Here is a 27,979-nt window from a genome sequence, read left to right on the forward strand (position 1 = left end):
TTGCCAAATAATTTGTGGGGTGAAGCTTTGTTAGTTGCATGTCATGTTCATAATAGAATTCCTTCCTTAAAAACTAGAATTTCTCCCTATGAAGTGTGGAAAAATAGAAAACCAAATCTGTCTTATTTAAGGATTTGGGGTTATATAGCCTACTATAGGGTCCCTGATAATGAAAGAACTAAATTGGGATCTAGAGCTCTTAAAAGTGTGTTCGTTGGCTATGCAGAAAATTCGAAAGCCTATATACTACTTGATCTTGGTTCAAATATAATTGTTGAGTCAAGGGATGTTGAGTTCTTTGAAGATAAGTTTCTTAGAGATTCAACAGTTAATATAGATCCATCCTCACCAAATGCAGCCTCTTCTAGTGGTACGAAAAAAAAAAGAAATTGATACTTCTATTGAACCGGAGGAGTCAAAGACAAAGAAAAGAAAAACAATTGCCCCCCGACTTTGTGTCTCTTCAAGCTATTGTTTTTCTAGTAGAAGGAAATAGAGATTCTCTACTAAATAAAAATCCAATTTTGTTGAGTGTAGAGGATGACCCTAAGACATATGATGAAACTACGAAATCGAGAGATGCTGCATTTTGAAAAGAGGCTGTGAATGATGAAATGGACTCAATATTGTCTAACAATACTTGGGTTCTTGTGGACTTGCCTCAAGGTTCTAAACCTATTGGTTGTAAGTGGGTATTTCGCAAGAAATATGCCACTGATGGAACTGTTCTTACTTACAAGGCTAGATTAGTAGCTACAGGCTATAGACAAAATGAAGGAATAGACTATTTTGACACATATGCACCTGTGGCTAGGATAATTTCTGTTAGAGTACTACTAGCTTTAGCTTTTGTTTTTAGCCTTCATGTGCATCAAATGGATGTTAAAACAGCCTTCTTAAATGGTGATTTATATGAGGAGGTGTACATGGAACAACCGAAAGATTTTATACTCCCGGGTAATGAACATAAGGTGTGTAAACTAGTGAAGTCATTATATGGTTTGAAACAAGCTCCAAAACAATGGCATGAGAAATTCAAATCTGTTTTCCTCTATAGTGGATTTAGGTACAATAATGTTGATAAGTGCATTTATTCCAAATCCAATAGTGAGTAAAGTGTGATTATTTGTTTGTATGTGGATGACATGCTAATTGTTAGTGCTACACTTAAAGGTGTAGTAGAAACTAAGAAGTATTTGTCTTCTAAGTTCAAGATAAAAGATCTTGGTGAAATAGATACTATCTTGGGGATTAAAGTTAAAAGACATAGTGGGGGTTTTGCCTTGTCTCAATCACATTACGTTGAAAAAATATTAAAGAAGTATCAACATTTCAGTGTGAAAGAAGTTGGCACCCCTTTTGATCCTAACTTTAAACTGTATGAGAATACCAGTAAACCAATAGCTCAACTACAATATGCTAGTGTTATTGGTAGTCTTATGTATGCAATGAGTTGCACTGGACCGGATATTTCATACTCGGTTTGTAGACTAGCTAGATACACTAAAAATCCAAGTAAAGATCATTGGAAAGCTATTTGTAGAGTGCTTGGTTATCTTAAAAGAACCAAAGATCTTGGACTCTTTTATAATAGTTTTCCTAGTGTTCTTGAGGGTTTTCAGATGCTAGTTGGATTACTAGTATTAGTGAGCAAAAACCGACTAGTGGTTGGATTTTTATGCTTGGTGGTGGAGCTATCTCATGGGTTTCAAAGAAGCAAACGGTGATAACTCATTCAACCATGGAAGTTGAATTTATTGCACTATCTTCAGCTTGTAAAGAGGTTGAGTGGCTAAGAGATCTTTTACTCGATATTGATTTTTGGCCTAGACCAATGCCTCCAACAACTATCTTTTATGATAGTGAAACTACTATGTCTAGAGTATTGAATAAAGTTTATAATGGTAAGTCTAGACATATAAGTTTGAGACATGCATTTATAAGACAAATGCTTGCAAATGATGTTGTCAGTATTGTGTTTGTAAGAATACACAAAAACTTGGCGGATCCGTTGACTAAACCTTTAACAAGAGAGTTAGTGAATGTGACAACATCCGAAATGGGATTAAAACCCTTATACTAAAATCACTTAGTAATGGTAACCCAACCTTTCTTCTAGTACTACCCCTAGTTTGGAAGGTTTAAAGGGTAATAATAAGTTGCTTCAAGTGATAGTGAACACCACGTTTTTTTTTATGTGTAGACCATTCCAATTAGTAGTGTCATGTGTTACTCTTAAGTGAGTAGGATGAGAAGTAACTCTTAATAAACATATTTCTTGTGTTTTATTTGTTAAAACTAGAAATATAGTTTACCTATATGGTCATAGAAGTGGTGCCGCTTCTAACAAGAGTTTTGGGTGATCTCTTGTATATGATCATGAATAGGATGAGCACATGACTGATAATAGTGCTAAAGATGATTGTGAATATATAAATGCTACATGATTCATGTATGTAATATTTCTTATTTTTGTGAATCTTGGTTTAAGCAATTTAGCCACCAAGGGCTTCACTTAAATGTGTATTTCGGTTTGGTGACCAGAAGACTCCTTAGGAGTTAAGTGTGCCCACGCTAAATGATCACGCTTAAAGATCAGAGTTTTGGTTACAAAACAGAAGACTTCGTACAAGTTAAACGTGCCCACGTCTAATCTAGAACGACCAAATCAGACCGAAACTTAATTTTCAGCAAGGGGAGTTTAAGACGAGAGTTACTTTCCTTGATGCATGAATTTTCAGTGTTAGTTTGACTTTCTATTTTGCAAACTAAGTGGGGGATTGTTAATGTAGTTTGCAAAATAGGAAAGGTTTGCACCGTTTGGAAGCACTTTTTACAGTGAAACTTCATGTTCCTTTGAAAGGTTACATGTGAACAGTTTTTAACGATTTTCTGAATGTTGTGAGTGTATAAATCAATATGTTGAACACCAGAAAACTAACTTAAGCATTTTTATTCTTGACTAGACAAACCCAAGAACTTTCTACTTGGTTGTCTAAATTAGAATTCACTGTATTCTAGAGTTTTTGGCCAGAAACCGGATTAGCAAGATAGTGGGGGCAATCAAACTTCAAGGAAAGTGATTACACGCCTTGAATTCTTCAAGTTTTGATCCACATTTATGTAAACTTGTTTCTATAGAATTCTCTCTTGAATTTTTCTGGTTTGACTCTATACAGTCTTGTACTTCTATATTATTTTCTTACAATTACCAGGCAACAAATAAGCCTATGCTTGCATCCTGCACAATCATGTTGGTATTTTGTTTTTACTGAAAAAAGAGTTACAGACGAATGTTGATTTTGAGAACAATCATGCGGGTTTTACTGAATTTTGCTTGAAGTAATACAAAACACAATGTTATGTGCATTATGTGCTGACAGTTCTTGCACCATGTAGGGCACTGAAGGAAGAAAAGTATGCTGCGCGTAGTGCTATCTTACCTCTGCTGCAAGCTGAAGAAGATGAAAGGTGAGTAACTTCTATTGTGGTTTTCTCTTAGAACACACTGAATGTGCCCCTCTTCAAATTATTGCATTTTACTTGATGACCACCCCATTAATTAATTTATGTAGTTGCTTCTCTAATCAAATTTGTCAAAGAATGGAAGAAATACCTTGAGGAAGAGGCGAGAATAATGAAGGATGTTCCTGGATGGAAAGTGGGCGAGAATGTCTACAACTCAAGGAGATGGATGCCTCCAACTACTGGTGAGCTCCAGCCTGATATCTGGTGAGATTGCGGCCTACCAAGGCATTTAAAAGCTAGAGCAGTGTTCCATTTCATGGGAATTATACATTCCAGTTGCCTGCCTTGTTTATCTCAACTCATATCTTTTGATGATTACAAAACAATTGGATGTTTCTAATACCTTTTGTAGAGATCCTTTTCAGAAATGAACCAAACAGGTCTATGGATTTAAAGCAGAAAAAGAAGATAAAAAAGAATGAAGTCTGCTGAGGATGATGTCGGACGCACAAAAGGAGAGTATCGGACGTCCAACATTCTTTGAGTATCTTCGGACGAGTAAAGAACTCAGACTCGGACGTCCGAAGAAGTCAAGCCAGGAGTTACTTGATTACTGATCAGGATCGGACGCTCAACACCTGTGTATCGGACGTCCGACAGCACCAACGGCTAGTTGACTCTTCAGTTGCCTTCTACCCGTTGACAACATTAATTGAATAATTTTCTGGTCTCCTATAAATAGAACAAAGTCAACCACCTAAAGGGAACTTTGCACATCAAGCCTACATCAGATTGTGAGTGATTCAAGTGCTAGAATACTCAAAAGGAACATTTGTACTCTTTGCTTGTGCAATCTTCGTGTAGTTTTTCAAGTGTGACACAGCTTCTTCAATAGTGTAGCATAGTGAGGGTTTGCGAGTGTTTGTAAAACTTCCTTGCTTGACCAAGTGTGGTTTGGGGCAAGAAGGAAGTGATCCCTTCCTTGTACACAAAAGATTGGTTGCAAGTTTGTTCAACTTGAAGTAATTTGGTATATAAAAGTGGTGTTCAAACCTCAGTTGTGTTTGAAGTCTGGTTTGTTTCTTTACTTTCATTTACTGCTTTTCTACATAAACTGTTCTTCTCTTCATCTCACGAATACTTGTGCTCTTGTGTTATCTCGTTCATTGGGAGGTATTAGAGAAAAGAAAAGTAGTCTGTGAAAAAGTGGACTATATCTTAGCAGGTTTTTTGAAAGCCTAATTCACCTCCCCTCTTAGGTTGTCTTCGATCCTTACAATTGGTATCAGAACTTGGTCTCCTAGAGATTAAGCTCAAGCGGCTTGGAGTAAAGATGACAACCAGTCATGCTATGTTTGTTGAGGGGCAATCTGTTACTAGGCCTCCCATGTTTACTGGTTCCAATTATGTTAGTTGGAAAGAAAGAATGATTATCTTCTTGCAATTCATTGATATTGAGCTGTGGTTTATTGTGAATGAAGGACCGCATGATGCTAACTTTCTTGATGCAGAAACAGGTTTGTTGCGGCAAAAAATGAGAGCTGAGATGAATGCTCAAGATAGAACCAATCTCACATTGAATGCCAAAACCATGAATGTTTTTTATAGTGCCTTAGACTCAAATGAGTCAATTAGAGTAAAAGGGTGTAAATCTGCCAAAGAAATGTGGGATAAGCTAAGAGAAATTCATGAGGGTAGTGACAACGTAAGAGAACAGAAAAAGTTCATTTTGGTCACCAAGTATGAATCTTTTAAGATGGAGCCCCATGAAAACATCGACAAAATGTATTGTAGATTTAATGATCTGATCAAAGATTTAGAGGTGCTTGAGAAGGAGTACTCTCTAGGTGAAAAGAACAGAAAAATTCTGAATGCTCTATCAAAGGATTGGGAAAGCAAAGTGACTGCCATAGAGGAAGCCAAGGATCTAAATTCCTTATCCATTGAATCTCTGATTAACTCTCTAACTTCTTACGAACTGAAACTTAAATCTAAGATGCATGAAGAAGAAGACACAAAAGGAAGGAAGAGTATTGCTCTGAAAGTCTCACAAGATGAAGATGAAACAGCCTCACTGGATGAAAATGACTTGGAAGGTGATGACAGTGATATTGCACTCATCACAAGAGGCTTCAAAAGATTTCTCAATAAGAGAAGATTCAGGAAAGGCGGATCCAGCAATTCCTTCCAGAATCAGACTAATGACTTCAGAAATAGAGGGAAACTAAAGTTCAACAAGAAGCAAAGCGATAAATGTTTTGAATGTGGCCAATTTGAACATTATGCAAATGAGTGTCCTATGAAGAAAAAGAAGAAAAAAAAATTTTAAACGAAAACCAAAGTTCAACAATTTTCAAATTACCTGGAATGATTGCAACTCAGAAGGCGAAGTTGAAGAAGAAGAGGAATCTGCTCAAGTGGCTTTCATGGCTATTGGAGATGAAGAGGTAACACAATGCAACTCTCAAACCGATAGTGATAGTGAATCTGATGATGATGTTAATTCTTTTCTAGAAAAAATGCATAACAGATTGAAAGAATCCTTTGTTAAAAACAAGGAACTGAAGCAGAAAATTAGCTTTCTAATACAAGACAATGCAAATCTTTTTCGACAAAACAAATGTCTTAAGTATGAAAATGATAACCTGAAAAAGACTAAATCTGATGTGCTTGCTGAACTTTACAAAAAGAAAAATTACTGTGACATACTCAGAAGTGAGCAATGCAGCTTAAGAAAAAGGATGGATGACTTATGTCAATTGTTACATCATTTGAAACAGAACCATCTTCAAAAGAATGACACTGTACCTTATGTTAATACACATCAAATAAGACTGAACCAAAATACAAATGAGTTTGCTATCCACAGAAGAAGGCAAGTCAGATTCATTAAACCTGTTCATTTGATTGATCCAATGTCAGTATGCAACTTTTGTTGTCAATCTGGTCACATGAATAGCAACTGTCATGTTAAGAAAAACATGAGGAATGACATGAGATGCATGTGGATAGTTAAACATAAGACTAACTCTCAAGGACCCAATATGTGAAGGGTACCAAGTATTATCTTGTGGGTTTGTGTGTAGGTGAACCAGGATAATATTGCTAAAAAATCAAAATGGTTCATTGATAGTGGATGCTCAAGACATATGACTGGTGATGCATCACAATTCATTAAACTCAAGCAAAAAGCAAGTGGAAAGGTAACGTTTGGAGATGATAACAAAGCCAAGACTGTTGGTATTGGCGATGTTGGTAAGAATGATCAAACTTTTATCCACAATGTTCTTCTTGTTAACAATTTGAGCTACAATCTGTTAAGTGTTAGCCAATTGTGTGATAGGAATCTGTTTGTATTGTTCAAAAAGCTTGAATGTCTTATATTTGACTCAAAGTTCAACATTGTTTTCAAAGGAAAAAGAGTTAATGATGTCTATGTAGTTTTTCTTGAAAAAATTGATTCCTCATATCTCAAATGTCTCAAAGTAGCAAATGAGGACCCATGGTTGTGGCATAGAAGGTTGTGTCACTTCAATATGGATTTGCTGAAAGAAATTTCTAAAAAGGAACTTGTTAGAGGTCTTCCAAAAATTAGATTTGAAAAAGACATAATTTATGATGCTTGCCAATTTGGAAAACAAGTCAAGGTTTCTTTTAAACCTAAGAAATGTGTTTCTACTTCAAAATCACTTGAACTTCTGCACCTTGATCTGTTTGGTCCTACACAAACTGCAAGCCTTGGTGGTAAGAGATACTGTTTTGTGATTGTTGATGACTATTCTAGATATACTTGGGTGATATTCCTTGCTCATAAAGATGATGCCTTTAAGAATTTTACCTCATTATTTGCTAAAGTACAAAATCTGCTTGGCTTGAAAATTGTCAGGATTAGAAGTGATAATGGGACAGAATTCAAGTTCTGTGGTTTTCCAGAATTTTGTGATCATAATGGTATTACTCATGAATTCTCTATTGCTAGAGTTCCTCAACAAAATGGAGTTGTAGAAAGAAAAAATAGAACTCTCCAAGAGGCTGCTAGAACCATGCTTAGTGAATGCAATTTACCAAAATATTTTTGGGCTGAAGCCATAAACACAGCCTGTTATACCATGAATAGAGTTCTTCTAAGACCAATTTTGAACAAAACTTCCTATGAGCTCATGTATGACAAAAAGCCTGTTGTCGGTTACTTCAAAGTATTTGGTTGTAAATGTTTCATTTTGAATATCAAGGAACATCTTGGAAAGGTTGACAAGAAATCTGATGAGGGAATTTTCTTGGGTTATTGTGAAAACAAAAGAGGTTTCAGAGTTTATAATCGTAGAACATTGATTATAGAGGAGGCTATACACATTACTTTTGATGAATCTAATGGTGACATCTCTATGAGTTGTGGTGAAGATGATGACACAGGTGTTCAAGAAGAACTGAAGAAACTAGCAATCAATGATCATGACTCTGCCTCACCAGAAACTGATTCAAAGGATGCTGATACTCAGGTCAGTCCAGCTGAAGAAGTGAATAATAGAGATACCACTACTTCTAATGATCTTCCAAGAGTCTGGAAATTTGCTCATAATCATCCCAGGGAGCTTATAATTGGTGATCCTTCTGAAAAGGTCAGGACTCGTTCCTCTAGACACCTGGTAGATAATCTTGCTTTTGTATCACATATTGAACCTAAAAATATTGTTGATGCATTGAATGATGAGCACTGGATTTTAGCTATGGAAGAAGAGTTAATCCAATTTGAAAGAAACAAAGTTTGGATCCTGGTTGCCAGACCACAAGGCCATCCTATCATTGGCACTAAATGGGTTTTTAGAAACAAAATGAATGATAAAGGGGAGATTGTTAGAAATAAGGCTAGACTGGTGGCTAAGGGATACACTCAAGAAGAGGGAATAGACTTTGATGAGTCTTTTGCACCAGTAGCCAGGCTGGAATCCATAAGAATGTTTTTAGCATTTGCATGTTTCAAGAATTTTAAATTATTTCAAATGGATGTTAAGAGTGCCTTCTTAAATGGATTTATAGATCAAGAAGTCTATGTTGACCAACCTCCTGGTTTTGAAAATGAATCTTATCGAGATCACGTGTTTAAACTCTCAAAAGCTTTATATGGATTAAAGCAAGCTCCTAGAGCATGGTATGAACGTCTGAGTGGATTTTTGATTGAAAATGGTTTTAAAAGAGGCATTGTAGACACTACATTTTTTACAAAACAAAACTCACGAGATCTTTTGATTGTGCAAATATATATGGATGATATCATATTTGGTGCTACTAATGAAAAATTGTGCAAGGACTTCTCCATCATCATGCAAAAAGAATTTGATATGAGCATGATGGGAGAACTGAACTTCTTCCTTGGACTCCAAGTGATTCAAACCCAAGATGGAACATTTATAAATCAAACAAAATACACCAAGGAGTTGCTAAAAAGATTCGGAATGGAGGAATCAAAGCTTGTTGGGACACCTATGTGCACATCTACCAAACTTGACAAAGATGAAGAAGGTACAAAAGTTAAGGAGAAGAAGTACAGAGGTATGATTGGAAGTTTACTTTATTTAACTGCTAGTAGGCCTGACATCATGTTTGCTGTGTGCTTATGTGCTCGATTTCAATCCTGTCCAAAGGAATCACACTTGAATGCGGTAAAAAGAATCTTGAGATATCTTAAAGGAACCTTAAATTTTGGCTTGTGGTATCCAAAATGTCATGAACTTCCTTTGTGTGGATTCTCTGATGCTGACTTTGGTGGTTGTAAAATAGATAGAAAAAGTACTACTGGCATATGCAACTTTCTTGAAAATTGCTTGGTCTCTTGGTTTAGTAAAAAATAAAATGCTATCTCACTGTCCACTACTGAAGGTGAATAGGTTGCTGCTGGTGCTTGCTGTGCTCAATTGTTATGGATGAAAAACACATTGAATGACTTAGGTTTAGTATATGAATGTGTACCCATGTACTGTGACAACACTAGTGCAATCAATCTAACAAAAAATCCCATTCAACACTCTAGGACTAAGCACATTGCTATAAAGCATCATTTCATTAGCGATCTTGTCTCAAAGGGGGTAATCCGTGTTGAGTTTGTTTGTTCTAAAGAACAGATCGCTGATATCCTCACAAAAGCTCTTCCGCTAGATCAATTTGTGTCCTTGAGGACAAAATTGGGTGTTTCAGAAAAAATGTTCTAAGTCTTATTTCTAGTCAATCTTTATCGGACGTCCGATGAATTGGAACGGACGTCCGACAGTGTTCTTCGTCCAAGTTTTAGAAAAACCCTGGTTCGAACGGTTGTGTCGGACGCATCATTTCGTTCGGACGTCCGACACTCAAAAAATGAGTCCTATAAGGCAGTTACCCATTCTTCTTAGTTCATTTTTCTCCATAAGTCTCGGACGCGACCTTTCAGTTTCCTCCAATATTTGAAATTCAAATTCCTCTCTCCTCAAACCAAGTTCCGAAAAATTGAACCAACCAACTTATTTACACCTCTATTGCTCCTTAATCACTCATAAAAATCACTCCTAACCCCCAACTACCCCAAAACTCCCAATTCACATACGAAACCCTAACTTCACACAACTCCCTTCTTGCGGCTTCTTAGTGCACTCTAGTTGGCTTTTACTGCATTCTTCTTCTGTACACCACATTCTGCATCAAAAATTATATCCACATTGTATCATGGTTAGAGTCAGAGGAGGATCTACTAGTGCCGGACGATCCTTTAGGCTTAGGGATGAAGACATTGAAGTCGTGGAACCACCTCCTGTGGCACCCAAAAAGAAGATTGTGACCCGTGGTGATAAAGTGAAGCAAACTGCCCAAAGAAAACTGGTTACTCCAACTGCTGAATCATCTGATGAGCAGATGGAAGGGCAGAACTCTGAAGGGAACATTGCTGGTGGAAATGAGGAACCAGAGCAGGTTACCCAGGGTGATGAAACTGTCACAAGATCCTCTGCTAAAAGAAAGAGGACTGCAAAGAGGAAGAGCACTCCCCATTCCAAGAAAAAGTAATCTGCTGATCCCTCTGATGATCAGCAGAATGTAGGAAACACTACTGGGAGTCAGCAAACTCCTGAACCCTCTACCAGGAAGTCTCCAAGGACAAGAACTGAGGCTCAAAACGTAGGGGCATCTGCCACACAAACCTCAAACAGGAAACGTTCTGGAAAGAATCCTGTGTCTCAGCCAGTAAAAGAACCCACTCCTCTTCCAAAATTCATTGATGATGAAGCTAGAGACAGATTTGAGTTAGTCTCTCAAAAAGGGTTCATCACCCAAAGGCTCATTCTTCCCTATGAATTTCGTAAGCTTGATCTTGAACCTGTTATCAAACTATTTGAATTCCAGAAGTGGACTCATATTCTGACCATTCCTAATGTCTTTTACCCTGACATGTTGTATCAATTTTTTGCTAATCTTAGAAAGGGTAAATCACACACTGAACTCATCTCTAGGGTCAATTCTGTAGACATCATGTTAACTCCTGACATTGTGAATTCCATTCTGAAAACCAGTATCGAACCTAATTTCAAAGGAAAAATTGCAAATTTCTTTTCATATGAGGAATTTCCTTCTACCTACCATCATTTTTACAATGCTAAACTCATGACCTATTTTCAAACCACATTCAATACTCCTGCTGAGGCAAGACTGGATGATCTTAGTCCTCAGAACCTGATCATCTTCACCATCATTTCAAATCTGTTAGTGCCAACTGATGGCCACAGAACAGATGCAAACAAAATGGAACTCTATCTGTTCTACTGCTTTGTTGAAAAAATTCGCATTGACTTTGGATTTATAATGTGTAAGTTTTTGCTCAAAATTAGCACTGACAGCCGTAGGAAGCTCTCTTATGGCAGATTTCTGACCCCTATCTTTGCCCATTTTGAAATTCCTTTTTCTGGAAAATCTCCCAAAGACAGTGCTTCATCAGTCTTCTCAAAAGCTTATTTTGAACGAAAGAACTTAACATTTTTTGAAGGCCATTGGTGCTATAAGGAGACTGTTGCTGAGTCTAGAAGGAAAAATTTTCATGAAACCCCTGTCACTCCTAGGACTTCTCGTGATCAGTCAGACTTTGTCTCTCCTTTCACCATTCATCCTAGGAAGTCTGCTAGCAGGTCCTTCGCATCCAATTCTGAAGTCATTTCCTTGCTTGAAGACCTCAAATAGCATGTCTTGCTTATTGAAGAAGGTCTCATGATGACCATGACCTCTGACCAAAAATCCTCCTTCATTGAAAAAAGAAACCTACTTGTCCCTCTAATACCTGAGAGCAATGTAAATGAGCCAAGAACTGAGCCCACAGGACCAACTACTGGCGTTAAGACTACACTAGCTTCCAGTTCTCAGCCCAAGGATAAAGGCAAGGCTCCAGCAACTGAGGAATCAGATGAAGATAGTGATGAAGAAACTGAGGAAGAAGAGGATCCTGCACAGTATCGTCTGGCAAGGAGAAGGCCTGGATCATCTAAAATCACCATCTAGGCACTACTAGGTCACTGCACCTTTATCTAGGACTATAGTTCATCTTTTGCATTGCACTTTTGTGTTAAGTGCTGAACACATGGTCTGTACAACTGGATATTTTTTACTGCTTATGAATGTTATAACTAAGTGTTTTGTTATGAATGTTTTGAATGGGTGACATGATTAGTTATGCAATCTGCTGATTGAATGAATGTTTCTGATTGATATCTGCTAAATGATTGATTCCAAACTGTGCTGTACATTGGAAATGTGTATACTGATATTGTTTCTGATGAGATGCATTGCTGGTACCAAAACTGATACTAAATCTTGTGATGACAAAAAGGGGGAGAATTGGAATTGGATTTGGTTTAACACTGATGGTATAGAGTAACTAGTTAGGGGGAGTCAGTCTCAGGAGGAGTTGAGTTGGATCAGCACTGATGATGTGGATTGCGTTTCTTCCTGTATACTACTCATGCACTTCCTGTATACTATATATATTTTTTTTTTTGCTCTATCCAATTGTTTTGTCATCATCAAAAAGGGGGAGATTGTTTATCTCAACTCATATCTTTTGATGATTACAAAACAATTGGATGTTTCTAATACCTTTTGTAGAGATCCTTTTCAGAAATGAACCAAACGGTCTGTGGATTTAAAGCAGAAAAAGAAGATCAAAAAGAATGAAGTCTGCTGAGGATGATGTCGGACGCACAAAAGGAGAGTATCGGACGTCCGACATTCTTTGAGTATCTTCGGATCAGTAAAGAACTCAGACTCGGACGTCCGAAGAAGTCAAGCCAGGAGTTACTTGATTACTGATCAGGATCGGACGCTCAACACCTGTGTATCGGACGTCCGACAGTACCAACGGCTAGTTGACTCTTCAGTTGCCTTCTACCCGTTGACAGCATTAATTGAATAATTTTCTGGTCTCCTATAAATAGAACAAAGTCAACCACCTAAAGGGAACTTTGCACATCAAGCCTACATCAGATTGTGAGTGATTCAAGTGCTAGAATACTCAAAAGGAACATTTGTACTCTTTGCTTGTGCAATCTTCGTGTAGTTTTTCAAGTGTGACACAGCTTCTTCAATAGTGTAGCATGGTGAGGGTTTGCGAGTGTTTGTAAAACTTCCTTGCTTGACCAAGTGTGGTTTGGGGCAAGAAGGAAGTGATCCCTTCCTTGTACACAAAAGATTGGTTGCAAGTTTGTTCAACTTGAAGTAATTTGGTATATAAAAGTGGTGTTCAAACCTCAGTTGTGTTTGAAATCTGGTTTGTTTCTTTACTTTCATTTACTGCTTTTCTACATAAACTGTTCTTCTCTTCATCTCACGAATACTTGTGCTCTTGTGTTATCTCGTTCATTGGGAGGTATTAGAGAAAAGAAAGGTAGTCTGTGAAAAAGTGGACTATATCTTAGCAGGTTTTTTGAAAGCCTAATTCACCCCCCTTCTTAGGTTGTCTTCGATCCTTACATGCCTTGTAAAAAATAAAGATGTATTTGCCAATCGTTGCTTACTTGGATTCACATTCATGAGACAGTTCTATTGTCACAATGTTTTAATACTCTTTCCATCCAATTGAATGAATGCGTTGTGGCCAATGGCTCAGTGGCCACCAGGAAGAGACTTAAGTCCCTCCTTGGGCTGTAAGTGAGGGTTCAAACCTCACCTGCAGCGAAAAAAATCTAAGAGTTGTGTCATTGCACTCCCTTGGTCTAGTTGGGTCTGTAAACTCACTAGCCCCTACCACAGCCTCTTTAGGCTCCCCCTTCCCCCTAGATTAGGATAGAGTAGGTTATACAAATATATCGTTGCTGACAAAAAAAAAAAAGAATGAATGCGTTGTGTACAATCATGGCCAGTTTTTGTTTGTGCAAGGGGTTTGATATAGTAATTCATACATTCAAATACCTAGTTTTGCATGTTGTAGAATTGCACTAGAACGTTGGGTTTCGATTGATACAACGCATTATGCTGACCCTTGGATGACTTTGAGATTCATGCTACAAGGATGGCATAAATGTTAAGTGCATTAAGAATAAAAAAATCGATTCACTGAGAAGGAAAGACTAGGGATGGCAACGGGTTGAGTACTCTCTACCTGCCAATTTGAATAATTGAGAAAAAAATTAACTATTATCAAATTAAAATTAATATATACATAATGTTAAATCAAAATATTATGTTAAATTTTAAAATATAAAAAGTGTGTGTGTGTGTGTGTGTAGTTTTAGGTTTCGGATTTTTAGGGTTCTCTCTCTTACCAAATCTTATTGGATTATCCACGAGTTACCTTTTATCAATTCCAAATCCTAACAGATTACCTATCGATTAGTCTGATCAAATTAACCATCGGATCGATTATTCACAGGCATCAAATTTTACTCTACTCATTGCCATCCCTATGAAAGACTAAGCTCACACAAGTGCCTATTTCTAGTATGAACCCACCTTATTATACTCCAAAACCTTTTTGAGTAATTTGGATATGGTGATTGACCAAAATTTAAGCTTACATGTGCATATATCAAATTATCAATGGTAGAAATATGCAGATGAGTAATGGTTTTTTTTTTATATATAAAAAACTATACATATTTTATTTTTCAGTGTCCATGTGGTTTTTCTTCCAACAATAACACTGCAAAATTGATTAATCCTGCCAATTCCCCTGTACCATGCATTGTCTATATCGTATTGACTCTGCCTCTCTACTTCTTAACTATCTCTAAAATGCATTGCTTTTTATTTTTCCATGAACAGATGCAATTATCGAGAAAATTGAGAAAAATTGGAGAAAATTTTGTTAAACTTTTTGTTTAAGCTTTCTTGTATTTCAAACTTCACTAATATCAACTGCATTAAAGTAAATTTTTTGATGTAGTATTTCAATAATTGATGTGCTTTCCTATAAACTAGTTAACGATTCTGATTTAAGTATGCCAAGTTTTATTAAGCATTTTCAAGTTCTTTTATTAAATGTGACGTGCGCGGGGTATACATATAATATTAAGCTCATCCCAATCAAGTTTTACATTTATAAACTCCTAAATACCCCACACACGATTTATCGCAAGTATACGAATCGTGAGCGAGTATAGGGTATTAAGGGTCGATCTTACAGGGAAGATTGCAATTACCGATGTTTTCAAACTCCTTTATTATTTAAACTACCACAAATATAAAATTTATGAAAATAACACTAGAAAGCTCCTAGAGATATGGAATTTCTACTACTCTTGCAAATGAGAATACCGGTTAAGTAAATGTTATTATCTTGGCTAGTTATGGCGTAATTTCCTAATGTATGTGAAACCTACTCTCATAGTGAATCAACTATACTTGTAATTAAGTCATACCTACTCTCGTGGTTATGAATTAAATACAAGCTCATTTCTTCTATGAAATTACATGAACAAGTCACTTAAGCCACATAGGTGCACCTCTACTCTCGTAAGTGTACTCCCTAAGTTTATCACTTCTTTGAACTAGTGTTAAATTCCAATTCTCATTGCAAATTTAACACCTTTAGATAATCACAATTAATGGCCAGTTAATTATGATTAGAAAAAAAAAGTGATAAATGACTTACTCAAAATAATATCACCAAATAACCAAATAAACATCACTAACAAAATATAGAAAGTTCATCCATACTCTAGGCATAAACTTTAGCAAAACATGAAAATAAGATCCAAACTTGTATTATAGTTAAACATGAAATTAAATACAAAAGAGAAAGTGATAGAAGAGATGTCACCCTTGTCACATGAGCTCTAACTCTCCATCTTTGCTCCTCCAATCTTCATCCAAATCTAACTACAAATACAAGAAGGAAACACACACTAACTATAATATACTAGCCTAACTAATGAACTAAGGGAACATCTAGTGAAGACTACGTTTTTGGTGAGTTTCTCTAGCCTTCCCAAGTTCTTTTGAATCTTGCAAGTCCATGGCTATATATAGATGAATGCAGTCAGGAAATGAGGCTTGAAACATCCCTTTTACGGCTGCTAATTGCTTGTCATACGTTCATTCATAGTTGTAAATTATTGAAGGAGAAAACAGGTTGTACCAGTGGAGAGCAGCTATTTCTGACCAGAATCTGGCTACTTCAACTGCTATTTTCTCTATGATCTTGTCATAGGTTCATTCATAGCTGTAAATTATTGAAGGAGAAAACAGGTTGTACCAGTGGAGAGCAGCTATTTTTTACCAGAATCTGTCTAGTTCAACTGCTATTTTCTCTATGATGGCGGCTGAATTGGCTCTTGTGCAAAACATAGAAGTTGTAGTCCATTGAAATAGCTGTCTAATGCTTCAAGAATCATCCAATTTGGAGTTTTGAGGACCAAGATATGATAAAAATATCACTGACTGGTCAATTCCGCTTTTTCAGCTCTCAGCAGCGGACTTTTACTTCTGTATTTCAACATTTTGACCAGGAAAACAGCCGAATTGGACTTTGATGTCTTCATACCAAATGTAGATCTGTCTCTTAGCTTCAAAAATGGTTCAAGAATCATCTCAATCCAATGTATGTAGCTCAAAATATAGCCAAAATACAAAAATGTGTCAAAGCTGAACATCTTGCTTCCTTTTGACTTTAATTGCATTTCTTCTTTCACACTTCATATTCTATTTTTATCACTTTAATCCATCATCAATCATCAAATTATATTCTCAATGCACTCCATTTGATGATTGAATCAATAAACCTGTAAAATATGAAATTTTTATCATAAAAATCCATAGAAATGCAATTTTAACACTTTAAACCACAAAATGCATATTTTCACTAGAATCTTAGTTAATTATTTATAAAATTAAATAAAACACACCAAAACAAACCAATAAAGCACACTAAAAATACGTAAAATATACTCTTATCAAAATGAGTTCAGTCTATGATTTTAAGTGTCCAAACTTTTTAAGAAGCATTTTTTATCGTGGGCGTTAGGTTGTTTATATGCCTAATACTATGTATTTCTGTTTGTTTCTCTAATTAAAGAGTTTTGAGTTTATTACCTTTTGCGGATTAATTTCTGAAACAGGCATACATCTCACTTGTTACAAGCACCTATTAACCTTAAAAAGACTCCTCCAAGAAAAACAACAATAGTTTTGATTTCAAGATAATCTGTTTTTTGGTTCAATGAAGACACCAGAATAAACTAGTTTGTCACTTGTCAGTTACTAAAGCCCACGTGGCTTCTTGGATATTAAATGGCCGACAAAATATCTAGAAACATTAGGGACCATATTTAGTTTATCAAAATTTTGGGGATCACATTGGTCAAAATGGTAAACATTAGAGCCTTGATTTATTTCCATTTAAATTTCAAAAATCATTTTGATACGCTGCTAAATTTTAGAGTCCTGTATTTAGTCAAGAAAGTTTTGATCTAATACTTGAGCCCGATCAATTTTTCCCTATAGTAAACATTGTTTCAAAACAGATACCCCTCCTTATTTCTTAAATCCCAAGCTTCCAAACTTCTCCTGCAGAAAAAAAAAACAAAAAAGAAATTTTCAAACATTTTATTATCTTACACCGCATTTTTTTTTAAAGTATTATACTATTATAGGACAGTTTTACTGTGCTTTTCCAGAAAAATATCAGTGATGAAAATCTTTCTTAGATGAACATGTGAATTTCATAAATTAAATACAAGTATGGAACCAATACTTAACCAGTTAACCTTAAAAAAACAAAAGTCTCATATTCCCCAGCCTGATCTGCAAACCTGCACAAACACAAATACCAGAGCTGCAGACTTGCAAACTGTGGACGATAGAATCCCATATTTTCGTTTCCCAAGTAACTCTTTCAAGAATGGCCAAAAACATAAGACCACCCATATGCTACATACCAATTCTCCTATTTCCCACTCTATTTTACCTCCATTCCCTTGTATGAAATTCAAGAATCCAATACCCAAAGCAGTCTATTTTACCTCCAATTCTCCATTCCACTCTATTTTACCTCCAATACATCATCAAAATGGTTGTGCCAGGCACAAAAACTGGTGAATTATCAAATGTGAAACTCCTAGTTTCTCATCACTCTCTTCAGTGCTTGAACTTTGTTCTTTCCTCGTAACTGCAAATATTGTCTCAGACAACCTCAAGATCTTGAATATGGCACTAAGGAATCCACACAACCATGCAGTCATGGCAATTATTCTAGCCATTATGTGGTTATTCCACCTTGATTTTATTGATTGATTTGTTTGAATGTATTTTGATACACAGTACATGCTAAAGATCACAAAAATGGAAATTGGTATTAGTACGGCTGGTTCGTTCACTTGCATGTTCAAAAAAATAATATGTTGTTAGTCAAGAATCTGAGTCTAAAAAACTACAAATTGGCCTAGCAATTGCATAACATCTATTTTTAGCCCCTCATACGAAAATGATGAATTAAGATCCCTACATATTGAAAGCTTAAAAATTTGTCCCGAATCACTTTTCTAGCCATATTTGTCTATAAATATGTCATGTTCATACCACATGCTAATGAATTCATGGGTAAAAATGGAAGTAGACAACTTTTATCAAGAAAAATGCCACTTCATATCATATTTTCGTTTCATATAGCTCTTTATACCTTGATTAGTGTTGCTGGTGATGCTTGTAAGATTCATCCTTGTCAGGTGGAATTGCGGCGGTATGACTCGGGGACGTGGAAAAGAATGTTAAACATAAGTCGACAGGTGGAACTATCTATGGTATGGTTGGTTGACGCGGGTTCCTGCAACTTTTGGTATGACAATTGGTTGGGTAGTGATGCTCTATATCTTAAAACTATGGTGTATCCGGCCCTAACTTTCAAGGAATTCATATCAAATAGGGACTGGAACATTAACTTGCTCGTCCAATATATATCGCAAGAGTTTATCCATCCAATATTACAACATCCGATTTCGGAGGGAGATTGCCGTGATGAACTTATATGGAGTCAAACAGCATCGGGAAAGTTCACTCTATTATCGGCCTTTCAGGAGGTTCATCAAGCTCGTAATTACTCTATGATTCATTCTCAGGTATGGCATCCTCGGATTCCATTGAAAATATCTTTCTTCATGCTGAAATTGTTATTGAATAAATTGCCGTTAGCAAATATTTTGTGGAGGGTGGGAGTCCAATTGGTATCAAAATGCTTGTGCTGCCAAGAGGGATCAAATGAGACATTGGAGCATGTTTTCTCGGATGGTCAGGTTGCAAAGGGAGTCTGGAATTATTTTGGTAGGATATGTGGGGTAACAGGCTCATCACTACGGACATGGATAATGGTTTGGTGTATGTCTTCACCTCGGTCTGAGAAAAGACGGTTCCTTTACTCAATTCTCCCAAGTTTTATATGCTAGCATATCTGGAAGGCTCGGAATAAAGCATATTATGAAGGGACTTAGATGCGAGTTACCAGAATTTGTCATGACATTTTGCTAGATGTGAAAGCGGTAGTAGAATTTCAGTTTAACCAGAGGCTTGCGGTGCAAACGTTTCCTCAATTAAACGAGTGGACAGCTCAACCGCCAACTGATTATACTTTTCAACTGGTGGGGTGGAGGGCAAAGGAGGCTGGACTGTTAACATTGAATACGGATGGATGCTCCAAGGGCAATCCAGGATTGAGTGGTGGTGGGGGAATACTACGTGATTCATTGGGAACTCCATTATTGGCTTTCTCGGTTTACTTTGGAGAAACTTCTAGTTTGCGGGCAGAAGCGTTGGCCTTGTTAACGGGTCTCCGATTGTGCAATCAAAAGGGATTTACCAATGTAAGTATAAAAGTTGATTCACTAGTTTTGGTTGGAATTCTTCAAAGATGGCTCCAGTGCCCGTGGATGATACGAAGAGAGGCCAAACAGATTTGGGACATGGTTGAGGATGCAACGCATTTTGCTTATTGCCACAGAGAAGCTAACAAGGTGGAGGACAGACTAGCAAATGTGGGCGCTTCTACTAGTAACCATGACATCAGCATTTACGATCATTTCAGTGCAATTCCAAGATTGGCGCGCGGGGAAATTCGAGTAGATAGGTTAGGTATTCCGTCTATCAGGAGGAGAAAAGTAGACTAACCTACGGGAGGATTTAGTCGAGAGTTTTAATTTTAATTCTTCTTGCTTTTGCGTTTGTTGGCAGGGAGTTTTCGTCCATTTGTAAGGGGAAACTCTGTCAAAATTTTCTAAAAATAAAATAAAATTAGATTTTGATTTTAAAAAAAAAGTACAACTAAATAGTTGAAAGGCTTAAGTATCAAAGAAATGAAAGACTTGAGGTTATATAGAGTTACAATTTGCTAATAAGTATATCCACATAGATAATGGATATTGAATGAACTCTTCATCCACCCTTGTGCAAATCTCAGAAAAAAAAAGAAAATATATTTTTTCCAGTTCATGAAAATTAAACCTTACAAAGGAGAACTAGAAAAAGGAAAATAAATAGAAAGAATATTTTGCTAAACAAATCAGGGTATATTACAAATAATTTTTTGTGATTTCATCTATTGCCACATTACTTCTTTAACATTTTAAAATGTCCATTCCACCACCTATGATTTCATATAAAGTGAAAACTTGGCAAAAAATAGCCTATGTAGTGTCGTTAGTTAAGATACCAGTAGTGCCTTTACTCCATGCTAAATTAAATGATGACTTAATCACCTTATATAAAATTTTGGGAGATTACATGGATAAATATAAAAGTCAGAGGGTATAAAGTTCTTATTTATGTAAACCATAGGAGTAGACATTATGATTTTATCACATACACTTTTGGAGCCCATATCATATAATTGCCATAAATGATTGTGTATTCCGTCTATTTTTCACTTTACCTAAAATCACAGAAGGGTTATATGACTATTTTAAAACCTTAAGGGAGTCATATGTAATTTACCCAATAAATTTAGAAGTCCAAACTCTCGTTTTCATCGAAACAAGTATAACACTTGCTGCCTATTTGGCTTTATTTTAGATGCTGAAATATCTAATAAATGACATTACTAAGTTTTTGAGCATGACTTTTCCATGTATGTGTGTGTGTGTAGCCATCCGGTAATTCTATCTAATGTAGAATTCACCCTTAAAATAATATAATGCGTCATGAGACCGAGAAGACCTTAGTCTAATGGCCAAGATTGAAAGTTTGGGAGCAGAGGTCTTGAAATGAAATTCCCCTTCCCCTCCCCTCCCCACTTCGTAAATGCTATCCCTCCCCTACCTCCCCTATTAAAGAAGAGAAAAAAAATAGTAATAGTGTAAGGTAATAAGGTACTAAATTTGATAGCTAAAGATGATAAATGCAAAGAGATGAGTAAGCAATTGGACGAAAGTCTTTCATAGTCGCAGGTTAGCGATCTTTGGAGGCTTGGAGCAAAAGTTAGATAGTAGAGTTCAGTGGACCATATAAAGGATTCAGGGGAAAATAAGATTGCCCAGCCTTCACAATCTCCACTCCAACTCTCTCCCAATTTAGAATACAGAAATCAGCAGTAAAACCATTAGGGCCAGGGGCATACCTCTCTTCATCTTAAAGAACACCTCTTTAATCTCAGCTTTAGTGACAGAAGCCTCCAATAGTAGTTGCTTCTCATGACATAGCTTCCGCATCTCTAAAGACCTTAAAGCAGATAAGTGTTCCTCAGAAATAGGTATCGGGTCGCTGAATAGATTCGTAAAGCACCTCATAGTTTCCTTTATGACCTCCTTCAGCTAACTTTATCCCATTCATATCTGTAATAGAAAAGAATCCTATTTCTGCAATGGTTCTGTGGAAAAAATTGGTAGTACTAAATTTTTTATGGTAAGCATAATAAAAATCTTATGTTTTCCTAGAAAAAAAATCCTTTATATTGAATAACTAGGTAATAAGAACAACTATAATCGTATCTAGATTATTCAGATTTTAATTAGTAAAGAGAAAGAAATTTATGGCACATTCTTGCCTTAGTTTTCTGTCTTCTATTTTAAAAGTGGAACATAAGTCGAGAAAAGATCTAGCAATAGTTACTCCAAATTATTCAAAAGTACTGTGAACCATACTGTTTTATTGATAGAGAAACCTACAGCTCCCAGCATATCCATTTTTACAGTTATTACATGGAGAAACTCTTGACCTGATGACCTAGAGAACCCAGGGTTAAGTTTATTTATAGGATACTGATATATATACATATATATATAGGTATATATATCAGTTATTAATGAATACCAATACCAGGGTAGTCATCCGGTATGTCCTGTCTAATGTAGAGTTTCACCTTTACAACAAGACGACCTCCTACTTGGCTGACCACCTCAAAGGTAGTATACCCTGTTGCATACCGAAATTGTTTGGTTCCTCCTAAAATTGCAAGTTCATTGACATCCAGAGACCCTATGAAAATTCCCTTTATTTCCACAGTGCTACCACTGTACTTTCCATTAGTGAACAGAAAAGTTAACACAAGCTCTCCGTTGTTGCCATCACGGGATGTTACTGCAGCAATGCCTTGCGAACGACCAACTAGTGCGGATTTGATTGAAAATCTTCGTGTCAAGATATTATCAATGACAACAACAGTTCCAAATTGGTACAATTCCCCAGTTCCGTTGGTGAGACCTGCAACTGGGAAAACACTCTGGCAATCTCCACTTTGAAATTCATGGTCGTAAAACGTCAAATTTGTGAACACTGTCTTTGATTGTCCCAAGCTTGCTAGTAAAGGCAGACTCAGAATTTGGAGGGATGCTATGGCCAAACCCTTTGCCATTGTTTTGTTACAAGTAAAAAGGAGGAGAAGAAAGAAGGAAGCAAGTTGGTGTTGTGTGAAGTATAAAGCAGACGAGGAGGATAATTTATAGGACCACAGCTGAGGGGAAACACAACGATTTTCGTTTTCCAAAAAAAAAAAAAAAATTAAAAAGTATGTTACGTAATCGTAACGGATCTTCTATCTCATTTCTTGTGATACTCTCTATTCCACCTTTTATTGTATTACTATTTCTCCTTCATAAATGTCATATTTTAGTTTTTTTTTGTTTCTTTAAGATCCAATAACTATTAATCAGTAGAAAATTAGTAAAAATCTCATTTTTTATACATTTTGATTTTTTTGAATTTCTTAAATTTTGTATTACTCAATTAATAGTTATTGGGTTTTAAAGAAACAGAAAAGAACTAAAATATAATATTTATGAAAAAAAATAACAACATAATAAAAAGTGAAATAAGAAGTGACACAGAGAATAAAACAGATAATTTGTTGCATTACGTAACCGCTTTTCAATTTCAATGTTGTTGTGTTAGATAGAGCTCCAGGTGCCTAAAATTGTACGGAGTTTGTCAAGTCAACAAATTAATATGTGCACATGTAGGCCTGTCAACGGTCCGGATCTAGACCCGAACCTGGACTGGATCCATCAAATTATGCCAAGTACGGGTAGGGATTTAATTCCGTTACCCGGATCCGGATCTGGATCCGTTTTGTCAAACAAAAAATGGAAGTTGGATACGGAATATAGTATTCCGACCCGTATCCGACCCGGACAGGATATAAATGGATTAATAATTTAAAAAATATATATTTATCAATATAATTTGATTAGGGTGATGTATTTGAGTAAGGTCAATTTGATTTCTTCCCTTATTTGGTTTTTTTTTTTGTATTAGTTAGAAATTAGTTTACAAATATATTTTTTTTTCATTTTTCTTAGAAATTATAAGCTTTGATAGATTTTTTTTGAATAGTCCCGTCGGATCCTGATCCAGAACATAGAGTAGAAGACCCATCGTTTTTTTTTTTTTTGACTAGTTTTGGCTAGAAGTGGCAAAATGAATTCATATCCACCAATCTATCCATATAAACCAACCTTAAATAGATTTAGATGATCCATATAAATTCAATGGTTTTAATTGGATAACTACCTAAATTCAATTATATTGGTGGATTTAAATAGATTATCTATGTCATCTATATGCATCCACTTAACTCAAAAAAATAGAAAACACACATAGTGATTGAAAATATTTATAAAAAGGTGGGGTAGAACCTTGTGGGACCATCTATTCTTTCCTTCATAACTTCCTCATATGTCAAGTTGCCAATAACATTAACTGTATTTTATTGGCTTCTAGTTCCTAGACTTCTTCCATTCTTTTCAAAATTATATTTTAGTCTCTATTCTTTTTTTTTTTTAATTAAACTCTCATGTAGTAATGATCGCAAACATTTACATTCTTAAGTAAAGACAAAGCGAGAATGCATCATACGGTGTCAAAGTAATTTTTTATTTTTTATTCTTTTATTTATAAAAAGAATTTTTCTAACGAGTGTCCCTGTGACACTAGTTAAGATACATAAATAACACCTTCTTTTTTTTTTTTCAATAAGTGGAAGGTTTTGAATCTAAAAACTCATACTTACAATCCCTCTCCCCTTATCACCCAACCCAATGCTCCGAAAAAAAAAGTCACTTAACTTACTAAGTAAATATAAGGTAGCTTGTAGATCAATGGTATAATAAGGAGTTTCATACATTTTTATGTATTACGGGCTCATGTAATGGAAATATTTTACTTGTTAAATAATATAAGACCTCTTATTAGAACTTCACTTTTATTCAAGGCATCCCTCTTGAACAGGAGTGCAAAAAATTGGAAACATAAACTTCTTTCCACTATAAAGCCGTATTCAATTTACCAAAAGTTATAATAATGTTGCCAAGTTCTTAATTGTTCATTACTTTACAAAATGATACTTAAAGTAATGATGAAAGGATAAATTGACCAAGTTAGATTTTCCTGGAACTAAACTAATTTGAAGTTGCTTTATGAAGAATTGAATATGATAAATAAGATGAAATTTAAGTGTATTACTGAGTATAGTGGACGATTTCTAATAATCTGTTAATGAAATTTGCTTTTATTAAAAAAGAGTAAAAGAATATAATACTATTAAGTTATAGTAAAACTTGATCTATATATAAATGAATAAAATGAGATATTTTATGCATTCGAATACAATAATATAATTTGCTTGTACCATTATCAAGTGTTTAGCAGATTTATTAATGGATATGAAAGTTTTAGCTTTTATCTCATATTTTTCCCAAGTTTATGACTTTGACTTTAAACTGATTAACTCATAAGAGAACCAAAAACCATCCGGTTGTCAAACTGGACAAGTGAAAAAAAATCTTGTCCATGGTGGGTTTTTGCTTCCCATTTTGATTCAAATTCTATAATATGGACCAAAACCTGAATCCCTCAATTAGAACTGAAAAATAAATCGAGTTACTCAATGCTCAAATTTCACTCTGTAAGAGTTCGTTTAAATTTGATTTGTGAACTAATTAAATCAAGTTAGAACAACATTTTATGCTTGATATAATTTGAAGTGTAGATTTTTTTTGAGGATATTTGAAGTGTAGATCAAGATTAGCCTGATGATCATAAAATTGGGATTTATTGATAAATTAATCGAATTCAACTCAGTAAAAATTCTTCTGAACTTGGCTTAATAAATAAATAAGCTAATCTTAAATACTATCTCAAATTCATGAAAATAAAAATATTTAATATATTTAGTTTGATTAGACACGTTTACACCTTTTATTTTTCATATGGTCGATAACCATATAATTCTGCACCGGAGCAGATCAGAGTAAGGTATCTAACTCGTTAAGTTTTGGGACATGTTTATCAATTTTATTGTGATGGCAGGTGGCATTGGCTAAATGAAGACGAAGTCCAAGGACAAAAAATTCGCTGTAGAGGCGTGATCTGTGCATCTCACTTAGAATAAAAGTATGCATCTGAATAAAATATTTCAAGTATCCTAGTACTTTAACGTGATGTGATTATACATTATTGTGTACATTATTCTGTATATCACACCTGTGTAAGCTCTATAAATTGAACCATGTTACAGTAACTTATTTTTTAAATTAAAACTTAGAATTTTGTGCCAAATTCTTTTACAATAACAAATTTATTTAAACATTTCAGAAAACATAATTTAACATGACAAATTTTATTGTGTATGGTAAATTTTTAGTAGCTAGTCACCCTTTTGATATTTTTCAATTTATTGGATAGTAAATTAATATAGCTATATACACAAACACAGTAAGTGTACACACATTTTTTTAATCTTTTCATTTCTTGTTTTTGTGGGGGAAATAACTAAAGGATGTGTAGGAGACCAATAAACATTTTTTTTTAAATTTTCCTCGTGCCCAATTGCAGGTTAAAAGAAGAACTAGTTCTCAGATAATGTGACCTAATTAGATCAAATTTTTAAATTTTTTTCATTACAGGAGGGGTTCAAACCTCACCTCTAGTCCAAAAACGGATTTAGTCTTTTTTTTTTTTTCCTTTAGTCGTACATTTTGTCGTAAAGTGACAGATTGTTTCTTCTAAACCTTAGCTCACTGCACACGCCATGATCTACTTGATTGCGGGTTTTACTTTAGAGTCGTACCATTTTATCGTTAGTGACGATTGTTTCTTCTAAACCTTAGCTCACTGCACAGGCCATTCCTATGAATGTTAATTGTTACTGTTTGGTGAAGAGTTAAAGTTGAAATTGGTAATCGCCGAGCAATTCATCTTTTGACTCCTTGGAAAATACCTGATGATACTTTTTTCTACTCACCGGCACCCAAAGCTTTTCTAAGATGAGCTTTAGTGACATTTCACTGTAATTTTGAAGTTTGAAAAGATACGATGTTATCATCTCCTTTTCTTTTCTGATTGTCGCCCATTACTAGCGTTGCCTTTGGAATGAATTGCTTCCTAACAATTTGGAATTGAGATCTGAATCTGGTTTGGTTTGCTTGTTAAACCGAACTTAAATTGAACTCGACAAGTCATGCATAATAATCGTGTGATTCTATTGATATATGTTTTTTTTTTTTTTCGGGTTTTGCATGTTGGTTGAACAATTGTTCAAGTTCTTGTCTAGGTTTTTACTGCTTCACTAGTATGTGGATGTTGCTGCTAAAGAAATTTGCATTTGTCGTTAGAAGAAGAATTTTCTGTTTTTATGACTCGCAAGTGATTTGGTATCTTAGCAGTCCATCTATTTTAGTGCTTTGTTCACAAATTAATTGGGTTCAATGGTCCATCCACATCGGAACTTAGAATTTGTCCTTCTGTTTGCTTTTGCATGAGCAAAGATTAGTGATTTTTAATCATAATTCTGGATTCCTCTATTCCAGCTGTATATAGTGAAGAAATCTATCCCGTTGTAATTGTGTATTTGCACACCAAACATCATTAGCCTGTCTACTTTTGACATTGTTCTTGAATTACTCAGTATAGAATGTGTATTAGCTACTGCAAGCAAATGCACCATCGTTAGCGTTAGCAATGACTGAACAGAAAATATGCCTGTAATTACTATTTTCAACTGGAATTAGCATCTAACTTGTAGTGATCCACATTGGTATTGACTAGAACTAAGAGATCACTAGCCCTCTTATTTTGCATTTGCATTAATCCAATATCATCAGACTTCTTCAAATGGGCTCTCTAGCTACCAAGGATGTGTTTGATAAAACTGAAGTTTGAAAACTGAAATATAAAATTTGAAAGTTGAAGTCCGAATCTATTAAGTTATTGAATTGTTAAGTATTAAATCAAATACATTTGAGTGTGCATTACATTTATTGATAAGTGAATAGTTTATCATTTAGTTTTGAAAACAAGTTTTGGTTAAGAAATTCAGTGGCATTTAATTAATTTAGATATTCAATTTTGGGTTATCAAATGCGTTTAAATATATTAAGTTTAAGTACTGAATTATGTTATCAAACACGGGCTAAGTACTAAACTCCTTCAAAAATAATTTAGACTAACTGTTGTGTTGATGTTGCAATTGCAGGAGGTTCAGAAAGGATCCAGGGTCTCACAATTTGTGTTTCATACAAATTTTGCACGAGTTGACTTTTGGTGTAAATTAGTAGTATTTCGGTGTGAATTGGTTCCAGTCTAATGTAAATCA

General features: G+C 35.2%; 1 long non-coding RNA gene across 1 annotated transcript; it reads right to left on the reverse strand.

Moving 5' to 3' along the window:
• Positions 1 to 21,327: 21,327 nt before the first annotated feature.
• On the reverse strand, positions 21,328 to 22,785 carry LOC113732319 (uncharacterized). The gene is made up of 2 exons (XR_011841174.1): positions 22,253 to 22,785; positions 21,328 to 21,725 (listed from the first exon to the last, which is right to left on the reverse strand). It is a non-coding gene; the product is annotated as an uncharacterized lncRNA (long non-coding RNA).
• Between the last annotated feature and the right edge of the window lie 5,194 nt (positions 22,786 to 27,979).

The sequence above is a fragment of the Coffea arabica genome, chromosome 2e (assembly GCF_036785885.1).
Source record: "Coffea arabica cultivar ET-39 chromosome 2e, Coffea Arabica ET-39 HiFi, whole genome shotgun sequence".
In the NCBI taxonomy this organism is placed as follows: Eukaryota; Viridiplantae; Streptophyta; class Magnoliopsida; order Gentianales; family Rubiaceae; genus Coffea; species Coffea arabica.